The sequence below is a fragment of the Diadema antillarum genome, unplaced genomic scaffold (genome assembly GCF_040938485.1).
Source record: "Diadema antillarum isolate AM-2024a unplaced genomic scaffold, OU_Dant_1.0 seq00002103_RagTag, whole genome shotgun sequence".
Lineage (NCBI taxonomy): Eukaryota > Metazoa > Echinodermata > Echinoidea > Diadematoida > Diadematidae > Diadema > Diadema antillarum.
This window is the reverse complement of record NW_027272746.1, coordinates 35,104-57,703: the sequence shown is the minus strand read 5'-3', so window position 1 is coordinate 57,703 and position 22,600 is coordinate 35,104. Positions and strand designations below refer to the sequence as shown.

At 37.8% G+C, this 22,600-nt stretch overlaps 1 protein-coding gene across 2 annotated transcripts in view; it reads left to right on the top strand.

Moving 5' to 3' along the window:
* LOC139713941 (uncharacterized) overlaps positions 1–22,600 on the top strand; it is a 76,849-nt gene that overhangs the window by 50,104 nt on the left and 4,145 nt on the right. Inside the window, exon 1 of one of the 2 annotated variants that reach the window (XM_071625661.1) lies at positions 11,197–11,892. The exons of the other annotated variant lie outside the window; for it this stretch is intronic. The gene's annotated coding sequence lies outside the window, so the exon portion shown is untranslated. Of the gene's footprint in view, positions 1–11,196; positions 11,893–22,600 lie in introns of those variants that run through there. 2 annotated transcript variants of the gene reach the window in all.

Below are 22,600 nucleotides of genomic sequence, written 5' to 3'. Positions count from 1 at the left end.
TTCTGTGCTACAAATCTCCTGACCCAAAATGGCTGTCCGAGCGAGCCACAAGAGCTTCCGAATAGACGCACATTCTCAGTGCGCATGCGCATGAAGAGAGGCCAAAAGAACCACGCATCTTCTGGCCTCTCTCCTCCAATCACCGTAGCTCGCGGTCACAATGTTTGTGTATGATGCGTACGCACACATGCACATACACACACGCAGGTATTGTCCCACACATTTATGGATATAGAGTAGCACCGAGTCTGGCATTGCGCAACTGCATGCACAAACTTCGGTCGTTCGGAGTTTACGTACCATTAGGAATGACAATTGTCTGCCTTTAATCTTTTGTCTCCATAATGTGTACTGTGGTTGTGTACTGAACATCTTGGATCAGTCACATGAACTACTATTAATGCCATTCCTGATAAGGGCACATTGTCATGGAACAAACAAAACAGAACAAAACAAAGCAAAACTGTGCCCTGGATGTTGTATTAGCAGTGCTGGGAATTCCTGGGCATTGTTTGGCTAGTCTGTCCAGTTGAGTATTACAAACAGGAAATGGTGCCAGCTCTGGAGGCGTGGTCCATCTTTAGCCCACCTGGGTCTAGATCTGGACCTAATCTGGTCTGTTCCTGGTCTAGTCCTTGGGCCCAAGGATTGTTTTTGTCATTTGTTTTCTTTTGCATGTCCCTACTTCGGTGCAGCCTTTGTGCCTGGGCAATGATGCGGTATCATGTTTGAGGGGAGGGTTGCCCGGGCGGGCAGGCGTAACCAAGTACAGGGTTTGCCCTGCCCCCCTCTTGCCTCCACTTCAATGTGAATGAACTCTTGTCAACTCTTGACCTTAATCGGTTGCTATTAGCGCACTTGGTAAACAAACAAATGTCACTACAATGTATACTCTATTAAAGACAGTTGATGAGCAGATTTACTTTCTGTTTCGAGGTGAAGATACATACATGTAGATAGACAGGCAGATAGAAGCTACAAAGGCACTTTCAGACAGTCAGGAACATAGAGGGATGTACAAACTGTATGACTGTATATTTTGATAGACAGGAATGCTATGCTTGTGCATATCCACATTGTGTAGCTTAACTTGCTTGTTAAATAGTCCTGAAAGACAGGTAGTGAGGTTGTAATTTACTCTGTGTGTGTGTGTTTTTTTTTTTTTTTTTCTTAAAGCTAGTATGTTAGGAGTAATTGTAATGTGTAAGTTTTTGGGAGCAGATAGAGAGAGAAAGGTAGCTAGATTCATAGATAAGTAAATAAACCATAACATGGATATTTTGATAAATGTTAAAGTTTAACGCTTGAATGAAAATGATGAGTTCAGTAAATGAATTGAAATGTTATTGATGTTCCTATGTGATAATATTAACAGTGTCACAGTGTACCGTAAATTTCCGTGTATAAGACGCACCCGTGTATAAGACGCACCCCTACTTTCGGACCTAAAATTGCGAAAAAACCCAAAAGACAACCAGACACACACACACACACACAAATTTCCATGCAAATATTGCATGTGTCATACATGCTTTTTCAGCCCCAAATTTTCCTAGAATGCAGCATGTATTTGCTCTATTTTTTGTTTCCTTTTAAACTTTCTTAAAGTATCATGGTATTGTTCGGACATCGGCGAAAAATGGAAGATGCAAAATGCGAGACTTTTACTGGTACTGTATACGGACAGTGTGTATGCCCATGCATTTCTTTTTTTGTGACAAACTGTTACAAGCTACTGAAATCCTTGTATCTGATTGGCTGAGAGCAAATTTGTCTGACAAATTTGCTGGACAAGATGCTTCATAAAATGCACCCTAATTCTACTCTTTTGTATGAAGTCTGTGTACATTATAATTTGCAGATTCCACCATTGGGGTAAATAAATATAAAGTATTACAGTAAGTAAAGGGTGGGGGGGGGGGGACTGGACAAAGAATGGATAGCAAACATATCCCTCACCACTGCACTTAGCATGATTAAAGTGGCTCTTTTTGATGATGAACCTCAAATAGTATATTGCCCATGTCAATGAAACAAAGTTACCGTCATGCAACTTTTTTCTTGTGTGTGCATGCATGTGTGTGTGTTTTCCACTTCTTTAGGGAATTGCACTATCTAGCCTTATTGTATTCGCTGTATTAAGATGTTGGAGATAGTGGAACCAATATTCTTCTTCCTTTTCCCCCCCGATCCAGTATATTTCCATCAAAGTCATTGTTGTTTTGCTGTCCCTCAAGTTTTTTTTTTTTTTTTTTTCACTCTTAATTGCCCTGTTTTTTTTTTGAGGGGCGTGTGACTGGACCTGCAACAGAGGAATTTGTCTTGGCAAATCCTGTCTCATTTCCCGATAACAATGGCCAGCGCAGGAGATCAGAATTATGGTAACCCCTCCGAAGTTTGTCCACCTTCTCCTGCCCTCGTCAAAGCTACTGAAGCAGTTTATCGTGGGAAGGGAAGAAAAAAAAATTGTAAGTGGCGTTAAGGGTAGAAGACAGTAGAATTGATGTCACCGATATGATTCTCGAAAGCTGAATGAGTAAAATCCTAGTCTATTCATTCAGTTGAATGTACCATTTGTAACATACACAAGAACTAGGGCATCCTTTCACAAACTGTGTTCTGCACAAATTACAACCTTAAGGGCTTAATAAGAATAGCTGCTTGTCATGTGTGTGCTTGCGTGTGTGTGTGCTTTAAGCTCCCATGCCTATAGATATTGTTTGACCAAGTTTATATCTTGAGGGCAAGTGACATGTCATTCAACAGCAACAACAAAAAATTATATACCGTAGGTCTGCATTATGTTACTTTATTGCTTGCATCGTGGAAATTCATGACCTGAAATCATTCACAAATAAGGCTCTGAGAAAAAAAAAATAGTAGTGTAGACAATAAAATGATAAAAGTATTGGAAATATATCAAAAATATTTTGGTTGTAATGGCCCTTTAAAACACCTTTTATCTTCTTGGTTGATATTCTTAGCATTTCCTTCAAGACCAAAGCATAAAATCTTAATAAATTGTTAAATTGTTGTATCAGTATTGCTTCTGTTTCAACAAAAACAAAAGCAAAACGAAACAAGCAAAAGCAAATTAACCAGTTTGTGTCGAATATGGCAGACATATTCTAAATCAGCAACATGATGATGCATGTTATTTTGCGACTTTTTCTTTGTAGTGTTTTTTTAAAAACATTTTTGGGGGGTTTATTTTATAAGGGGGTTGTGAGAACGAAAGGCAAAGTTAAGGGATCCTGTAGAAAGCTTCGTAACATCCTAACCTTGTACAGAAATGACTCACAGGCAGTCTGAAGTGTTCAGGCGATGCCGTTCTTAACTCTGCATCCCGTCTGCATAGGCACCAAGTGGAATGCGTAGTCATCATACTGCACGAGTGTATTAAAGTGCATGCAAATGTGTAGCCTCCTGTATGAAGGCAGGGTACATGTTGTATGATCTATGGTAGTTATATGGTTAGAATGGATTGCAGAGCCACATACCTGAACATGGCATGAAAAAAAAACAACAAACAAACAAATGATGGGTTTTGATGAGGAATTATAATCAAAGTTGTACATCTGATGGTGTCTGAGCCACACTGGAAAAAGGGGTGGGGGTGGGTGTTCGCATGCTTACTAAATGCAGTGGTCACTCCATAAAAGTGATAATCAAGCCATTCCTCGCTCGAGTGAGATCTGTTTTACCTTGAGTCAGTGGCACCTGCAATAACATGTAAAGTTAACTGATTAACATCACAGATTGCCAGTGAATATTATTCATTCATAATAACAGCATAAATACAAATATGCTGGGGTTAAAGAATTGTGATTTGACAATGATGAAATTTCCATATCTGATAGATATTCTAAAAACACAGAGTTAAGCCTGTGCAGACATAAGAGAGAATAAGAGAGGTAGGATATTTATCAAATTAATGCTGTTAGACTTCATACAAAGACTGATGCATGACATGAATAATCTTTTGATATAATGGCATAAGAATAGTATCTGGTGTTTGAAGCTCTTTACAAAAATCTTCTTTGTAGCTAGTTGTGATGTGTATCTACATGCAACATTTCTCACCATTATCTGTGTTTGCAGAAACATGCTGGCAATCATATTTAACATTGATTTCAGTAAATGTGAGTGATATCAGTAGTATCATGATGATGGTGATGATTATTATCAAATTATTATTATTATTATTATTATTATTATTATTATTATTATTATTATTATTGTTGTTGTTGTTGTTGCTGTTGCTACATGTATCATCATCATCACTATGGTAAGTATGGTAAATTGCCATAAACATCATCACTATGACCATTTAGTGTTATGTTGCCAAGTTGTGCTAACCATCACTGTTGTAAATAGTTTATAAATTTGAAAAAAAAAAGTTTTATCTTTTCTGTATGATACATCAATCCATCATTTTATCCATTCAGTGCATGGCTTCTACAGGTCTCTATGAGCTTTGGCGTTATAGACAGCACAGTCTGTTTATACGAGCTATGAAATGTCCTCTAAAAATGGTCAGTTGTTTTTGTGAGAACACGGTATTATTGAAGGAAATCAGAAGGTAAAATTGTAGCAATGAACTCTGAGATGAACTGCTGTGTTCCCTGCTGCGCTGCACAATGCAGATAAACAAAATTGTCATTATGACAGTCCCCTCTGAAAGTATCTATTTAATGGTAAGAATGGACTTCCAGCAGTAAAACAACAACAACACTACACAAACGGTTTGAATACAAAAACAATGTTGAGGAAACAAAATAAACCTTGTGCTGTGTAGGTACCTGGTATGTACCCGGGATCACATTTCCCCCCTCATGTAGAATTAACTTGTACGAATGTAGTTGCCTATCAGGTATGACAAATATAATGTATAGCTACCATTACACTTGATCTGAGTATCCTGATTAATTTGCACGGGTCTAATACGTGCCACCAATTCAAAAGTGGAAAAAAAAATTGTTTTCCATCTCTAGTGTCACCATTCAGAGGATAAAATGTTTGTGATTGAGGAAACTGTTTCAGAAACTGGTCATACAATATCACAATGATCACCAAATGCAGTGTAAACACGGATGAAAAGTTTGTGTTCCCCAAATTGTTTTCACCGTTCAGATGGTAGAACAGCTGTGGCTGAGAGAGCTGTTTCAGAAACAGTTTGAACGTGCAGTCTGATATCACACTGATCACCCAAATGCAGTGTATCAAAAATGTGATTGTTTATTAAAGTGGGAATGTCGTGCGTGGTATCTGAAATATGGTCCATTGTCATGTTTCAATCTTATACCCCTTTCAGTGACTCATGCATTTTGGGCCAGTTCCTGGCCTGAGCTAGTAATTTGGCCCGTGCCAAGCAGTAAAAATTGCGTTCAGTAACTATAGCAGAGCCGCGCTACTTTTACGATGACCCATTCACGAACTCCGAACTCGGCCACGTAAGGGATAACTACCATGGTATTAATAAACTGAATGTGCGCTCCGGCGGAGGGCACGGCCAGGTAATTGTGACCTTTGACAGTGCAAGGAATTTTGGTCCGAGCCTGGCGCTGCTATCATTCATAAACTATCATTCATAAACTCTTTGATCGGCCCCAGGCCCGAGCCTGGCCCGTGCCTGGCCCGCGCCTGGTGCTAGCTTCAGCAGTGCCAAAAAAATCCGCTTCTGGCGCAGGCCACTTTGGCCTGACGCATTCATAAGCTCAAAATCTTATGACTTTATAGCTCGGGCCTGGGTATTACTTTGATGATCATGAAATCTTATTATCCCAGTTTTTCATGATTGCCATGTCACTGTAAATATCCCGATGCCATAATCTATCATAGAATACCGGTACTCACTGACAATTGTTCGTAGGCATTGGGTTTTTTTCTTTGATACTCAAAGTTAAAAACAAAACAGAACAACACTTCAGAACATCTACACAACTCAACATAATTTACTGTTCAGTCATTAGGTAGCCTTGTGTAAAGAACACAAGAGCTGTAAACAAGCGTATTATGTTGCAGGTCCATTGACCCTTGGTGTACCAAGGCACTTAATAAACTTAAAGGGATGGTATAGTATTGGTAGAGATGAGGATTGAGCTTTTAACTTTTTGTGAGATACCAAGAAACCACTTACGAAACAGTACAGAGCATACCGTTCTTTAAGGGGAATCCAAAGTTTATTTGATAAAAATTGGTTTTGGAATGGCTGTGACATTCAAAAACAAAATAAAACAAAGTGATTGAAATAAAGGGTGGGTCCTATCTTTTATTATGCTTGCTTTGTTTTTGATATCTCAGCCATTTTTAAATCAATTTTTATCAAATAAATGTTAAATTCCTTGTGAAATCACATTCGCTTTCATATTTCATAAGAGGTTTCTCATTATCTCACCAAAAACTGGTAGAAACCTGAAATTAGGTCTCAACCAAAACTATATGATCCCTTTAACTTGCCAAGCTTTTTGATCAATATTCAATAGATCGATCCAATCTTAAACTGAGTTGTAGATTTGTAGCAAGCCTGCCCAGATGTAGCAATGTGCCTCAGTTCATTAGGAAGGCCTTGAGGACACAACAGAGATTAGGGGGATTATGTATCATATTCATAGACAATTAGTTTTCAGACATCTGTGCCAATTGGTGAAGAAAGTCCTCCAGCATGCAAGCAAAACGATGTGAAGAAAGCAAAGTATTGAGGGTACTGTAAGAGGGCAAATTTTCATGGTGTGGAAATTTGTGTGCGTTTTGCGCAACCAGAAGCTAGCGTGAAAGTTCAAAGTATGCAAATATTTTTTTTTTACATGTCATAAACATATGTTCCAGTAGTTAATGTTCTGGGCCCCGTTTTATCAAAAGATGTAATCGATTTTAAATTTCCTTAACACACACATGCTGCCATAGACTTATGATTGAAGTCAGCTATATAATCAATTATAACTCTTCATTGAACAGGGCCCAGCTGATTCTGTGGAATTAAAAACATGCGAAATTCATCTTAGCCAGCTGAGCGCGAAAAACTATCCACTTTTACATAACTATGTGTTAAAGGTGTTTGATCACTGCTGAATTCCATGTGGCAAAGAAGAGAGAGAGAGAGAGAGAGAGAGAGAGAGAGAGGGAGTGATAGGGGAGATGAGGAAAAATTATAACAAATGATAAAAGTTCTCTTCGATACATAACACTGCTGTAGAGTCTCTGTTCAATAGAAACACAAACAAACAAACAAACATGGAAAAAACAAAGTCAAGGAAAATACAATCTTAAAGCTACTCCTCACATAGTAATTCTCTGTTCCATCAGTTTTGAAAGAGCTAGGGACCAGTAATCTAAAACGATTGATAAAATTTGCCTCTTTCAAAAGAGAAGAAAAAGAGTTCTGACAGGAATTGAGTGTTTGAAAAAAAAAGGAGAAGAAGCTGAAGATGATGAGCAATTCTCACAACCAGTAATATCTAACTGATATTTTATTATCTATCTAGTTATCTGTTATTCAATTTATTTATATACCTATCTATCTGTATCTATCTATTTTTCTATATATTTATCTATCTATCTATCTATCTATCTGTCTGTCTGTCTGTCTGTCTGTCTATCTGTCTGTCTATCTATCTATCTATCTATCTATCTGTCTATCTATCTATCTATCTATCTATATATTCATCTATCTGTCTATCTATCTATCTATCTATCTGTCTATCTATCAATCTATCTGTCTATCTATCTATCTATTTATCTATCTATCTATCTATCTATATATTCATCTATCTGTCAAAGGTCATATTTAAAGAGGCATTCTGAGTATTGTTGTTTTGCTAGTGTGATAGACTGAATATCATTAAAGCTTGCCATTGATTGGGCAACACCGCATCCTTGAAGTTCTGGAGATTCCTGTGTCCTTGGCACCCCCAGCTCTCAAACTTCGTAGAACCCTCACACAAATGAAACAAAATCAAAATAGAAAAACAAGCAAAACAATGAAGATGCCAATAATGGCTAGAGTCATTCAATATTTAAACACCATTCTAACAAAAACAGCTTTACCACAATACCAACTCCTCTACTCTTGTAACAGAGTGGTTTAGCCCCCCCCCCCCCCATAGGGTATGATATGAAATATGCATTGTAGATGAAGTACAGCTGTAAACAATATTGCTCCTTTGTTTACAAAACAAGGAAGATTTTTAAGGCAATCAACTATCTGTCACCTGACTTGGACTGTGGTTTCGAGGTTACGTTTAGGGCACCGTAATTTCTTGGATGTCTCACAAACTTTCAAAATACTCAAACATTTTGATAGCATTGCCATTTTGTTTACAGTACTGAGCAGTTGAAGAAAGAAACTGTCCACATTATACATTGTACATTAAGGTACGCAAGATAGTAATGGACTTTTTAAAGTTCCAATTATTAAAAGTTGTTCACACAGCTGCTGTGGTAAAGGTCACTCTACAAAATGAATGACACAACGGTGTTGCTGCATCACAGCAGTGGTTTCACATTTTTTTTTGCTTGTGCTGAAATATTGCTTTGATTTTTTAAATTCAGTGTCATTCATGCAGCAGCCTTCCCATCAACATCAGGTGAATCTGACTCATTAGTATAGTCTCATGTAACCAGTTGTTCTGTATGAAATGTATGGGACATTACACACATGTATACAATAATGTCCATTTTCATGGGATTGGTTGGTGAGACACCTAACATGACTGGCGAATGCAAGACCCGTATGTCTAAATATGGAATATAAAATGAGAGAAAATACATTGGAAATATACCCGTAATAGGAAATGGGTCTGAATGCTTGCCAAAAAATGATATTTAGTAAACTGGAAACTGGTAGCCACAGACATGCTAGATTTCAGGCTTTGTTGCTGTCGGAGTGCTAATGACACTCTGTGCGATGAACCTGTCCATGGGAATGTGGAAAAGGAGGGTGCCCATCCAGGAAAATCCCAGTATTGTGACTGCAGCATGATTTCACCTTACACCAGTAATGGTGAATGCTTGCCTAAATGTCTAAATGCTTGTGGAAAAATAATATTAACTGAAAACTGGCAGCCACAGACATATAGATTTCAGGCTTTGTTGCTATCCAAGTGCTAATGACATTCTGTGCGATGAACTTGCCCTTGGAAATGTGGAAAAGGGGAGAGAATCTCAATAATGTGATTGCGGCATGATTTAACCATGTGCAGCTACTGTGCACAGTAGCTCCATGATTTAACCTTGCCACAGGCAGGCATCAAAGCCAAGCGTGGTCACAGCTCGTGAAGCCGAGCCTCAGTAGTCGTCAGAGTTCACCGCGAGGACAGTGGCTGATAGGTCAATCTGCGTCTTCTGAACTCTGAGAAGCTCAAGAATGAATCCACAGCCCGGCCCGCCAGCTTCACTCCGTGTTTGTTTTTGTATGCATGCAGTGATTAGAAAAGAAATCAAGCAATGAACGCTTCAAGGTCTCACCTGCTCTTTGTCTGTACCTCAGTTTCAAGTGAAATGTGAAGTTGCATATCAGATAGCAATTCTGAATGGGCTGGGGGGGGGGGGGGGGGCGGGGAGGTGGGGAACAAAAAACAAAACAAAACAAAACAAAACAAAACAAAACAAGACAAAAAACCCAACATTTTCATAGAATTGTGAGTGTGAAAGAATAATTTATGAAGTGATTTTTGTAAGCCAGGCAGCATTAAAAGTTTTTTGTTCCTCCTACTTATAAATATACTCAAGGCATTCATGGTTCATTTCAATTTAACCCGTAGGACGGACTGATTTTGCTAGAACACGCATTTCCCATAGGCACCTGCGTGAGTATACTTGGGACTCGTCCTCAATGGGTTAATATTTACTGTGCAAAAGAAGGATAATACTAGTATCATACAGTGTATGTTTGTGAGTGATATTTGTAAGCCAACAAGCACTGAAAATCATATTTTTCCTCCTACCTAGTTGATACACCAAAGTATTGATTATTCATATTCAATGTTTACTTTGTTTTATTAAAGCAAATAGAGATGATAATCATGCAGCGTGTGTCTGTGAATAATCATTTAACCCGTTGAGGACAGACTGATTTTGCTACAACATGCATTTCCCATAGACACCTGCCCGAATATACTCATGACTCGTCCTCAACTGGTTAATAGTGCCAAAATTTTCTTTAAAAAACAAGCAAATAAACAAGTCTATTGCCATTTAACAGTGCATCACCGTGGATTCCCAGCACATTGTGTCGCAGAATACTGCAAGTGGGGGGGGGGGGGGGGGGTAATTTTGGGCAAATGTACAAGGTGTAGAAATTGTAGACGCCAGCGTCATAGCTGCCAACTTATAATTGGCATGCTTTGGAAAATACACTGGTAATCCTGTGTGATACGGTACATTGATTTTCACTCTTCTTCATACAAGTGTAGACCGTAGACCTATTTCAAAATATAATAATGAGAATGGAATGAAACAGACAGCATGATGATGTAGTGATGTCACTGTGGGACAAGTTCATCCAACGTGACACCTTTGGAGCCAACTCAAAGTAGCTGTCTTTTGCCATGTGACCTTGATATATCATGAATGCATTTAAAAGGTGATTGTATGGGGAACTTCCAATTTATGCTCTGCATTTTTTTTTTTTTTTTGTGGGGGGGGGGGGGAATTGGAAACCCTTTAATATCAGTAATAATGTGGTAGTCATTTGAATATTTATGTATATTGCCTTCGGAATTTGAATATTTTCCACTTTCAGATTTTTCTCAGAATAATTTCCATTAAGGCATATTTGCATACATTTGCAATTTAGCTGGATTTATTTCTTTAAACTAAAAAATGTTTCAACTACAAAATCAGAATACTAATGAGATTTTGAAACATATTGTACTTGTAAAGTTCACTCAGTAGGCCCTATTAGAATGTGAAATGAAATCAAAACTTGGCTAGAAAGTAGTAGTAAGTTGTAATCATTATTATTATATCAGGATTTTATGCTTACTTCTTTAGAGGCATTTCATTTCATGACTAATATCAAAACATTTAACTGTGACCATCGGAACCATGCATTTACAATGTCACGTTCATGTGATCACTTAACAATGTCCGCTTAAATGCAAAATTTATTCTGCACATTCACGTTGCCGCATCTGGCAAAGTAATAAAATCATGTGTACTTGAACTGTCGACCGAGTTCAACTTCTTGAGCGACCATCCCAACAATTTCAGTGTGCACTGGCTTGTTTGTGGAGAAAAGTCCTTGCTTGTTGCGAATAGAAGTGTGTGTGTGTGTGTGTGTGTTATATATGTGGTGTGTGTAATTGTGTGCCAAAATCATAGTCCGCTATGAAGGGAGTGTATTTGTTAGTCATTCGTGTACCCCCCTTCATCTATGTGCGCCCGCTCATGTGTGTTTTCTACGTGTAATGTGTGTGTGTGTCTTGTCTTTGTGTGTATTGCAGGCGGATACCCTTTTCTCCTGCTCTGTGCTAAATACCCACGCACTAAAGGGTTCAGTTCCCCACAACTTCCCCCATTGACTTGGCACTGTTAGCCAGCTTCGCACAGTGTGGGATTGGACGTACAGTATATGCCTGATATGTGTGAGGGATTGAGCTGTTTTCCTGTGGTCTGCTAGCAGGCAGTTCCCACGTTACACGTTCAGGGGAAAAACATATTGCGCCTCTAGATCTTCTCGGGTTTGCCCTGTTGCTTCGTGGCCTGTACTGCAGACAGCACTGTGTGTGTGGCTCACTCACTGAGTAATATCAGGGAGGTACAAGTGTGGACTGACATCGGCAGTGACACGATATCATCAAACCCTCTCCTGACAGCCTATGTTTGTGTGTGCCCACAAGGATTGCATATGTTTGCCGTGTAAATCCTATGAACTAGTGGATGAGTTTCATGGTAAGATTTAATTCTTGTATTATGAAAATTGCCTCGTACAAATTTTAGAGTGAATGATCCGTTACTCTGATGGATACAATGTAGAAAATATTGTTTACTGTCTAATTGTCGCGAAGACAGACGATAACAGATATTTCTCCTCAAGATCTGTGATTTAACCTTATCTTAAATACTCGTACTTTACAAGGGGACTGTATTTAGTGATGCTATGTGGGAATTGATATAACATTAAATGTCTTGATATTGCACGGCAGCATTGTGTTAATCGCGATAGTGCTCAGTATTTATACAGGCTGTTGAAAAGTCTGAACACTGGTACTGGTTTCAGATTATAGAACTTAAATATCATATTTTCATATATCTCTTGAGAAAGTTTTACATATTTGTAGTTCTTCATCAAAAGTGTATGTCTGGTCAAAAATACGGCCATGAAGATCTGATGCACATTACAAATACAGTTTATATTGAAGCTGCAGTTACTTAGTAGTAACAGAGCTACCAAGTCTCACGCATTCTGAGTGAGACTCAAGCATTTAGGGGCCGTCTCACGATCTCACGCATGGCACCTATTTTTCTCACACATCAGGCGAAGTCTGCAACTTTGGCCTGTAATAAGGAGCATACAATTGTAGCTCAAAGGATTAAAGTGATAGTTGCAATTGAAGGCATATTTCCCTTTTGTCTTTCAAAATGAGTAAAAAATAGTCACTTAAGTATGCATCTGGTCACACCATTAAGAGCTAAAAATTGAAAAAGCTCCCTACTGTGGGAGGCCACAGGGAGGAAAAAACCCTCCCACACCCTCGCTCACGTGCACATTTGCGCGCCGAGATGCCGAGTTATGAAAATCTCACTCATAAAAATTTTTTGTACTTGGCATCCCTGTAGTAATTGCATGTAGAATTCAGGTATTCTGTCAAATTATGATTTTTCTTCCTTTGGTGTGTTGATTTTATTGTAGAGAAATTCTTCTCTGAAAATGTTTGTCTTTGAAATTGATATTGAAGACTATTTGCTTGTCATAACTGTGGAATACTGTTGTACGAATTTGACTATATGCAGGGCTGCCAACTCTCACGCATTGAGCGTGAATATCACGCATTTTGGTCCTTTCTCGCTCTTAAACTTTATTTCATTTGCATGCATTTCTATTGATCTCACTCATTTTGACTCCTAAATTATAGCATTGGCCTATGGGAGTCTCACTCTCAACTAGTTTCCAGTGTTGGCAGCCCTGCTATATGTGTACTATGGATGAATTTAGGAGATTAGGGTCATGTGTTGACAAAGCCATCTAGTTTTTGTTTACAATTTTGATTGTTTACCCAGCTTTTCATTGATGAACATAGAAATGATTTGCCAAAAACAGACTTATTACCCCCCCCCCCCGACAAATACACTTTGCACCTTCTCACTATCTTGTGTGGTGTTGTATGCCATTTGTTTCATGGGGGTTTTATTTTTTCTAAATTTTACAAGTTGTTGCTAGATGAAATAGTAAAACACACTAAAACATTACTTTTGATCCCGACATGAAAGCGACAGGCACATGATACATTTCTTTGTCCATTGCTGAACTTCACTATTGCAAATTTAACCACTTGCGAAATTGTGGTGAAGTCCCAATTTGCGAAAACTTTGACCAGTTGTCTAATTTTGTGTAATGACATTTAATGGTGTCCTGTACAAATAAATCTTGCCTTTCTATGGTAATCAGACTGAATACGTCTACACTATTTAAGTGAACTTGTGGACTATTGCAGTCTCATGGTAGGCCTATTGCTGCTCACAACATCATCACCCATCTGTGTAATGTTTACACTGAAAGGCTCCCGTGAATTATGGCAGCTTCAGTATCGTTCAATGGGATGCGAAGCTGGCATTTATATGGTGTTTTGTAAAATTTATGAAGAATAGGGATGGGATGTATGCATGTACAGTGTAGTTGTAGACAGCACTGTCCATATGGCTATTTATTTCTTGCTAGCACTTTGTGTGATGGTCTCCCATACATATTGGTAATCCCTTGTACACACACTGTAGTGTGCAATAATTTTGTTCTATTGATCACCTTAATGCAGTGTACAATAGTTATAACGTGTCATTTACAAACATGCTGTATACGACGTACAAGAATTAACGCGATGTATTCAAACAAAATACGTCCTTTCTGTGTTGAGTGGATTATCTTTGCAGAGTCCTATTGTTTTCTTATTATGCTCAGGGAGAAATGAAGGGATTTTGTCCAAATCTATAACTCCATCAGTCTGTGTACACTTTAAATGCTTGTTCCCACTGTCATGCGCTATGCACGCCACATTTGGCCATTATTAGTTGATGGTGGAATTTTCATTTATGTCTAGATCACAGACTGCACCGTGCTGTTTAAATCGTAGTTGGAATCGTGGAGTAATTGTGGCGTTCTAATCAGATCTTGAGGTCAGTCGTTGCAATCTCGTTGATCGGAGACAAAATTTTTCTACGATCAATGCGATTGCCATGACTGACCTCGAGATCTGATAAAATCTTATATGATCATCACAATTTCTCCACGATTAAGACCGTAATTTCAATCATGGCACAAATTGTGATTCATTATAAACAAAACTTTCATGATCAGCTCTACTAATAGCCCAATTGTGGTGGATCATCGGATCACACAACAGTGGGAACAAGCCGTATTAAATGATTAATGTGAAAGCGGCCTTGAGAGAGATTAGAAAAAAGAATGAACGTAATTTAAATCTGCAAATAACAACTTGGGAGTGAAAACCAGAGAACAATATCAAGATGCGTATCATAAAAGTCCTGACTTTATTGTTTAGATGTCTCATCATCTGGTCTGCATTCCTTGAAGTGGACGTGAGCTTCGTATGGAAAAGGCTACATTTTATGTACCGTACCTGAAAACTACTTTCACCTTCATACATTTTTCCAGAGAGTGAAAGCGCTCTGCAAATGTGTGTATTGTGTGAATGAATGTGTCGTGGAATCTGTCTGATGCCTCTTCTTTTTCTTTATTTTTTGTTTAGCCTTCACAGTGACATTCATGTTGTCGTGTAATATCCAAGCAGCATTACGGTCTTGTTAATTCATGAGAATGTTGAAGGGGAATGTTCTTACCACTGAATACACAGCAAAGTTGGTTGGTACAATTGTACTTCATAGATAATCTACAAAAGTAAGCAATCATTGACATTTCGATGTTATACAACTTTATATAATGTGTACACAGTGCCATACAGCTAGTTAATCAGGGGCATATAATCAGGGACTTAGAAAATCTGGACTATAATCTAAACTCCATGTTTGCGGACATACTTTTCAATGAAGATTTACAGCTATTGTATACTCATTATATTAAGAAGTTGACGACCACAAACTTAAAAATGATAGCGGTAGCTTCTAAAGGCAAAATGTGCACACATACATGTACATTGTGGTGTCATGTACACATTGCATACAAGGCCTACTTATACATTGTGGGATTAATATATTTTCTGTGTTGCTATGTTGTATTTGGGCAAATATTAATAGACAATTTGCAAAATTTGCAGACATACACGTACAAATCCTCTGCTAAATACAAATTTGTATGTGGCATATTCACTATGGCCTAAGTTTGATGTCTTGTTTGGTTGATACCAATCATGTATTTATGATTATGATGATCCAATTTATAGTACGTAATACATTTTTTGCTCTGGTACATGTATAATGATTTTTAATTATGATAATGATACTTATACAATGTACAGTGCTAATGATAGCAGCAATATATTAGTAATGATACTACAGTGTGCATACAATATATGAATGATAGTGTTATTGTGAAATATAGTAGGCCTATACATGTATAGTAAGTACAAGTGTAGTAAAATATTACAATTTACAGATGTAATTATGATATTTAATGATATGATATATAACTAACATGTTTAACAACAATATTTGGTGCCACTGGGGAAATTTAAATGTGCATGAGAAACGAAAACTTACTGGGTCACACTGCACTTGCCTGTTGCGGACTCAGCTCTTTCCCACTTTGTCAAGGTTACATACATTGTACGTGTAGTTTGCATAGGATGTGAATCATGTGGCACGGTGCCCTTGAAAGATTGAGCATGAAGGCTGCATCTGAGCTGCATTCTGTGGACTGCCACGATGTATGTAGCATACTGTATACAGCCCTGTGTCTGTGATGAATGCGTGCATTTCTTTTCTATTCAGGAGCTTTCAGGATATAAACGTCAACCGGGTGGCTCTGGCTATTTAAAGCTCATATTTTCTACTCTTGGCTAGAATTACAAATAACAGGGAAGAAAATAAAAAAGGGTAGGGCCTACTGTATGTGAATTTTGTCTGCATTTTCATATCTAAGCTTGGCAGATTTGGGAATGGGTATCAGACTACATGTATTATCTACAAATGTATAGGAAAACTAGTGTGTTCTAAAAAAATATAACAAAGCCTCATATTATCAGCACAGTAATGGTGGGATTGTACTGGGCACCGTTTCATGGAAGTTGTCAGCTGTGACATGTTGTCGTTCTCTGACAATTACTGTCGGACAGTCAGTGACCAGAGCTTCTCAGCCAATCAAAACCAAGATTTTACTGAAATTCTCAGAGAATGACAACTTGTGACGGCTGATAACTTCCATGAAACGATGCCCAGTACAATCCAGCCATTACTGTGCTGATTTATGAGGCTTTCTTATTTTGTTTATAACAGATTAGTTTTCCTATAGATAGAATAGCCAAACTGTTAAGTATAAAAATATTTTTTTAAATGATGATTTTTGAGACCTGAATTTTTACTTCGTTGTAACGAGAATTTTGTTATATTACCAAATTCGTTATCACAGGAGTGCACTGTATTTTGTAGTGGTAGGCCTAATTCCTCATAGTGATGTGTCAGGTTTTCTGTAACATTTTTGTGTGTGAAATGCCATTGTTGTATTCTAATAACCAAGTTGCCAGTGGCAATAATGAGAGTTCCTATACCCAGATGGCTTTGCTCAGGTGTATAGGATGTATCGAGGCCTAAAAAACATGGAGATTACTGCACTGTGATACTGTAAAAGCTGTTATTTTCGTGAGGGTTTAATTTTAATGAATTTCATGATTCACCGTTGGTCTGTGAATTTAACAACACACGAAAATATTGTGAACGATTTAATAGGTATTAGTGCACTAATGATAAACACGGTGTCATATTGTGAAAACCGCATCTTATAAAAATGTCTGTGACCTCCTCGTTTGTGAAAATTTCTGCACACGAAATAACAGCTTTTACAGTATGGAAAAAGTACAGTCAAAGTACACGTAGATATGCTGGCAACTTGTGTGTTTTAATAGGCTTTAGAGAATGCAAGGCATGGTATACAGTCTAGTTTCTGTTCGATCAGTTGTAGTGGTAATTTTCAAATTGTAGCCTGATAAAAACATCAAAGGTTTCCTCCGCCCTTGAAAATGTTTTGTGTTTTGTGTGAGAATGTAAAGGCTGCTGTGTTAAATTGGCATGCGCTCTTTGAATATTTAACATTTTAGATTTTTTTCCCCCAAATTAAAAAAAAAAATGTTTCATATCATACAAATGGAAGCTATGGCCGGGCTGTTAATTCATTGTGTACAGTGTAGTGTGAAATGTGTCATCTGTGACCCCCCCTCCATTGTTCCAGATCTAGTGATGATTGTTGTAATAAAGCATGATTCTTCATCATTAGTCCATTTGACACACACACACACACAAATAAAAACCAAAACAAAACCAAAACAAATTGCCATTGCAACTAATATTTTACTTTTTAATCATGAAAGTGAAAGTACATTGTAGATATGACAAGTTCACATAGTGGGCTATGTCTTTTTTTTTTTTTGATCACCTGTAGAGTACCCTGTGACAGACGATGTTCTATCCTCTGATGTGTATAAACTATACTAGTGGTAACAATGGTAATGATACGGATTATGAATGCTAATGAAAATAGTAGTTATTGATAGTATACAGTGGAATGACTTACTGATAGTGATATAAAAATGCGATGATAATAATAGTGCATTCTTCTTGGATTTTCTGCCATATGAAAAGAAAAGTTCATTGCTCTTTTGGAAGCCTTGTGTAATGGTATCGGCACAACATACTTGTAGAAAAATCTTTATTTTTTGTATTTCATGTGCTGCCATCAATTCCGCTCTTCACACAAGAATGGATTTGTGTGTGTGTGTGTGTACATGTGTGTGTGTGTGTGTGCTTGTAAAATGAATGCGCTCGTTAGTTTGAATTCAGCACTTTTTTTTTTTCATTTGAAAGAGCTCAGCCATATGGTATGAAAGAGGGGAGTCGTTGTGCTATGTACCTTTTTACTGACAATATTGTGGGCATTTGGGTAGTGTGTATTTAAATCGATAGAATTTTTCTCTGACACAATGACAACTAGAACTGTACATGTTTGATTATTAAATTGGGGCACAAAGTGTTTTTTTGTTGTTCTGGTTTGACATTCTGGTTTTCCTTTTCACGGGGGGGGGGGGGGGGGGGGGGGGGGGGGGGAGGGCTGTCTACGTGTACATTTTTGCTTGCTCGAATGTGTGTTATAAAATGCTATATTCTTGAAGATCATCCTGAACCAAAATTGGGCTTTTTATTTTTTTTCTAATCCTTTTTTAAAAGAATTTCTTCATACCTTGGCTTCAGAGTACAATGTACATGTATGCATTACCCTGCCCCCATCACATATTATATTTCGAATCCCACCCCAAAAAGATTTTTTTTAATAATTTTTTAATTTTTTAATATTTATAATTTGAACATGTTAGACCTAATTTCTAAATTCCTTTCATATGATTTTGCATGCAAGCATCAATACCTCTTCCCTCCATATTGACTAACAGTAGCTGGTGCCTGTGCACAATACCCCAGTTTTTGATAGTGGAGTAGAACACCTGTTGCAGAAAATTGATTTAATAGTTACAGGTAGGCACTTTAGAAAACTCCAACCATCCAACCGATTCAAAGACGCAAAAAAAAATGAAAAGAAACAAAAAAAGGAGCAAAATATACAGGTATCTTGAATGTCCATGTGCAGTAGGGAATTCAAAGAGGACTGGAGCGGACCACGTTGCAGTACGCGTGGTGAACTGTTTTGTACGTTTAATTGCCTGCTGGCAGGGCATCGGTTTACATAGTGATCGGTGTAATTTATTTCATTGGCACGCAAAGCCAGCCTGGTGGCAGAATTAGGCTCTAATTGAGACGTTGCAGGTCATGGGATGAACGAGAATACTTGCCCGGGTAAAATTTGTTGGAGGGCGCAGCATCATATTAGAACTTAGAAGCTATATGTAGTGGCACTCATTGCGCATACTTTCTTGCAGACTGGCCCAAGTTTGTCCATCATTGGCATGACTGAGGATGCGAGTGCTATGCTGTGGTATGTGGCTGCATTCACTGGAGATCATATGGAAATACTGCATGCTCCAGTGGTGAATTAGCACTCGAAATTTGTGGAATTTTCTGAATTCCTTTTGAGGAATGTCCAGAGCAATATACATTCCAGTCACCTTAACATGAAATATCATTTATTTAAAGGACAAGTTCACCTTCATAAACATAAGGATTGAGAGAATGTAGCAATATTAGTAGAACACATCATTGAAAGTTTGAGGAAAATCGGACAATCCGTTCAAAAGTTATGAATTTTTGAAGTTTTTGTGCCGTAACCGCTGGATGAGAAGACTACTGCAGTGTGTGAATAACTTAGATGTCACATGCGTACAACAATATAAGGAAAATATAAAGAGAATTTCACAAAATTTTATCTTATGAAAAAAGTTCACATTCCCCCGACATGTTACCGACAAATGTTATGGGTAATGTTATTCCCCCTGCCTTTAGAAAGAGCCAAGTCAAGTGCTCTTATATTATGTGAAAAAAGTGAAAATATGTTGAATTTTCTTTATATTTTCTTTATACTGTTGTACGCATATGACTCACAAGCTGTAGTAGTCTCCTCATCCAGCGGTTCCAACACAAAAATTTTAAAAATTCATAACTTTTGCATCGATTGTCCAATTTTCCTCAAACTTTCACTGATGTGTTCTACTAACATTGTTGCATTCTCTCAATCCTTATGTTTATGAAGGTGAACTTGTCCTTTAACTCAGAAATACTGTAACTTGAAAGGAAATTATGACTGTAAATGGAATGTTGTGACATTATGTCTTCTTCATGGACTTCTGCTTTATGCAACCAAATGCATTCTATTGGTGCCACCTGCAGTTTTGTTATTGTTTTATTGTAATGATCCATTTCTGTACCCTTTGAAGGGATAAAAGTCCCTGGTAACTACAATGTGTGTGTACTTGTTTGCTATCATAGTGCATTGCTATATGATGCTTATTTCACCAAATTTAAAAACTCGGTAATCCACCTACTGTATAACAGTCTAGTACCAAAGAGACTTGATGAAACTGACCTATCTATGCTGTATCACAGACAGCAATGCCATTGATATTCCTTATAAATGTTTTTTTTTTTTTTAATTTTGGATTACCAAAATTCGGCTGTGGACCTGTTTGCATTATGAGCACACCAAAACTCAGTTTGCAGCTGATGCTGCCAATATTTTGCAGACATGGTGGATCATGAGTGTCTGAGCCATATATGGTGTGGTGCGAGGACGCACGTCATTGACAATGTTGTCATGTTCCTATAGTCGAGCCATAACATTGTTTATAAATGGAACTTGGAATGCACGTTTTATTTGTTTGCACAGAGAGAGCCCATTCACGGCGAAACATATCTATGTAGATTAGGTCATTAAATGCGGAACAGTTTGGCCATGTAGCCCTCGTGCAATTGCTCATAGGATGCATGAAGCACAGTTAGCTCAAGGCAAAAGAGAACGAACCTGTGTAGTGTATGTGTTGTGTGTGTGTGTGTGTGTGATTCAAACATGGGAGTTCGGATAAATTGACTGCCATAGATGATGTGTACGTGTGAGCCTCACATGCAGCCTTTTCCAAAACCATGTTCGCTGGAGGACTTCGCTCCTTTCGGTAGTCACCCCCCGCGACAGGATGCGCCTTATTTGAGTTTCCCCACGAAATCTGCTCGCTCAGACAGAAATAGATGCAAATTTGAGCCAAAAGTTTTATTTTTGGAACCTTTCTTTTTCATGTACCCCTAGACCCAGTGCTGACAAAGATCTTGCACAAGTGTGATCGTATAATACACATTCCACACCATTTTTTTCCAAATTTATTCTCTTATCTGCCTGCACATTGTGTGGAAGGTAAATTTAGTATACAGAGAGGCACCACTACTCTTGGTTAAGGGGTATTATTATACATGACATGTCTCTCTTTATCATGCATTATTTAGGTCTTTAAAGACACAAGTCAGAACAGAACTAGCCACTTCAGCGAGGCGAAATGCCACAAGCTGTAGCCTACATGTTACATATCAACCCTTCAAGTCCAATGAACCACATACCATGTCTGCAGCTTGATGCTCTATCTTTTTATTATCAAATTGCCCCAATTATTAGTGTCAATAGAAAAAAAAAGTAAAACATTTTCCAATTTGAGTTCTGTTCATCATGCATAAATTGTTTTTACAATGTATATTATAATTTTGAAAAGTATTCTATTGTTTCACATAACTGATTTATATTTTAATAAGCAACATATTTTTAAAAGTTGAATGTTGATAAAGTCTTGAATTTGCTTTTTTTTAAAGGGGGGGGGGGATTTCTTTCCAATTTTGTGCAGATTTAGTTACTTTAGCCAGTTCTATGTAATATTTCTTTGATATACCGTACTCTAGGGTATGCAGTAAAATTCAAAGTTGCCATTTCAGTAAGGACAAGATGATAATAAAAGCAGCAAAATTATCACACAACTTTAGGGGTAGTATTCCATGCAGTAAAGTTAATGTGTAAGTATAAAATTTTTATCAAAATACAGACTAGGGACTATGACTTTATTTTGGAAATTATGTCATGTTACGTCAAACCCATGACGTGATTAGCTTTCATAACTTACCTTTTCAGTGTCATCCTTGAGATTTCATGTCACAGCCATTTCAGGCTGCAGTCTTATTCATTGTCTTATTTTTGTCAACTCGCTGGAATTTGCTTGCCCCCCAAATAGCACTTGGTTGCTATGAAGCAAGTTTTTTTAATTTCTTTATTTATTTATTTTTTTTTTGCGGAGTTTGTATCGTCTGTGCCCTTTGCGTGATGTACACTGTACTACCCCCAAACTGCAACATGTGATGCTCTTATATCACCAGAACTGAACAAACAATTGACTTTGAAAACTTTGTCGGTATATAGATCCACCGCAAATGTGTTCCCATGGCAGCCACAAAGTGTACCTGTGTGAGCACAAGGTTTCTCCACAGGGTGTACTTTTTTTAATAGCTGTTTGAGCGGAGGTATAACAAACACGGCGCTGTGACCCGAAAGTGCAGCCATTCTCCAGTGTACTATGCAACCAGCTCCTAAAGGCAAATGCCTATAAATGTGTGGAATATATCTAGCATGTCACTTTAATATCAAAGAGTGATATGAGATGAGGGAGCTTTGCAGAGACTCTATTATGAAGTGTTGAGAACCGACAAGGGGAATAAAAAGGTTACGCTCTTGTGTTTCCTTAGATTTTACTTCCAAGTGGAAGTGCATTGCAAGAGAGTATCATCA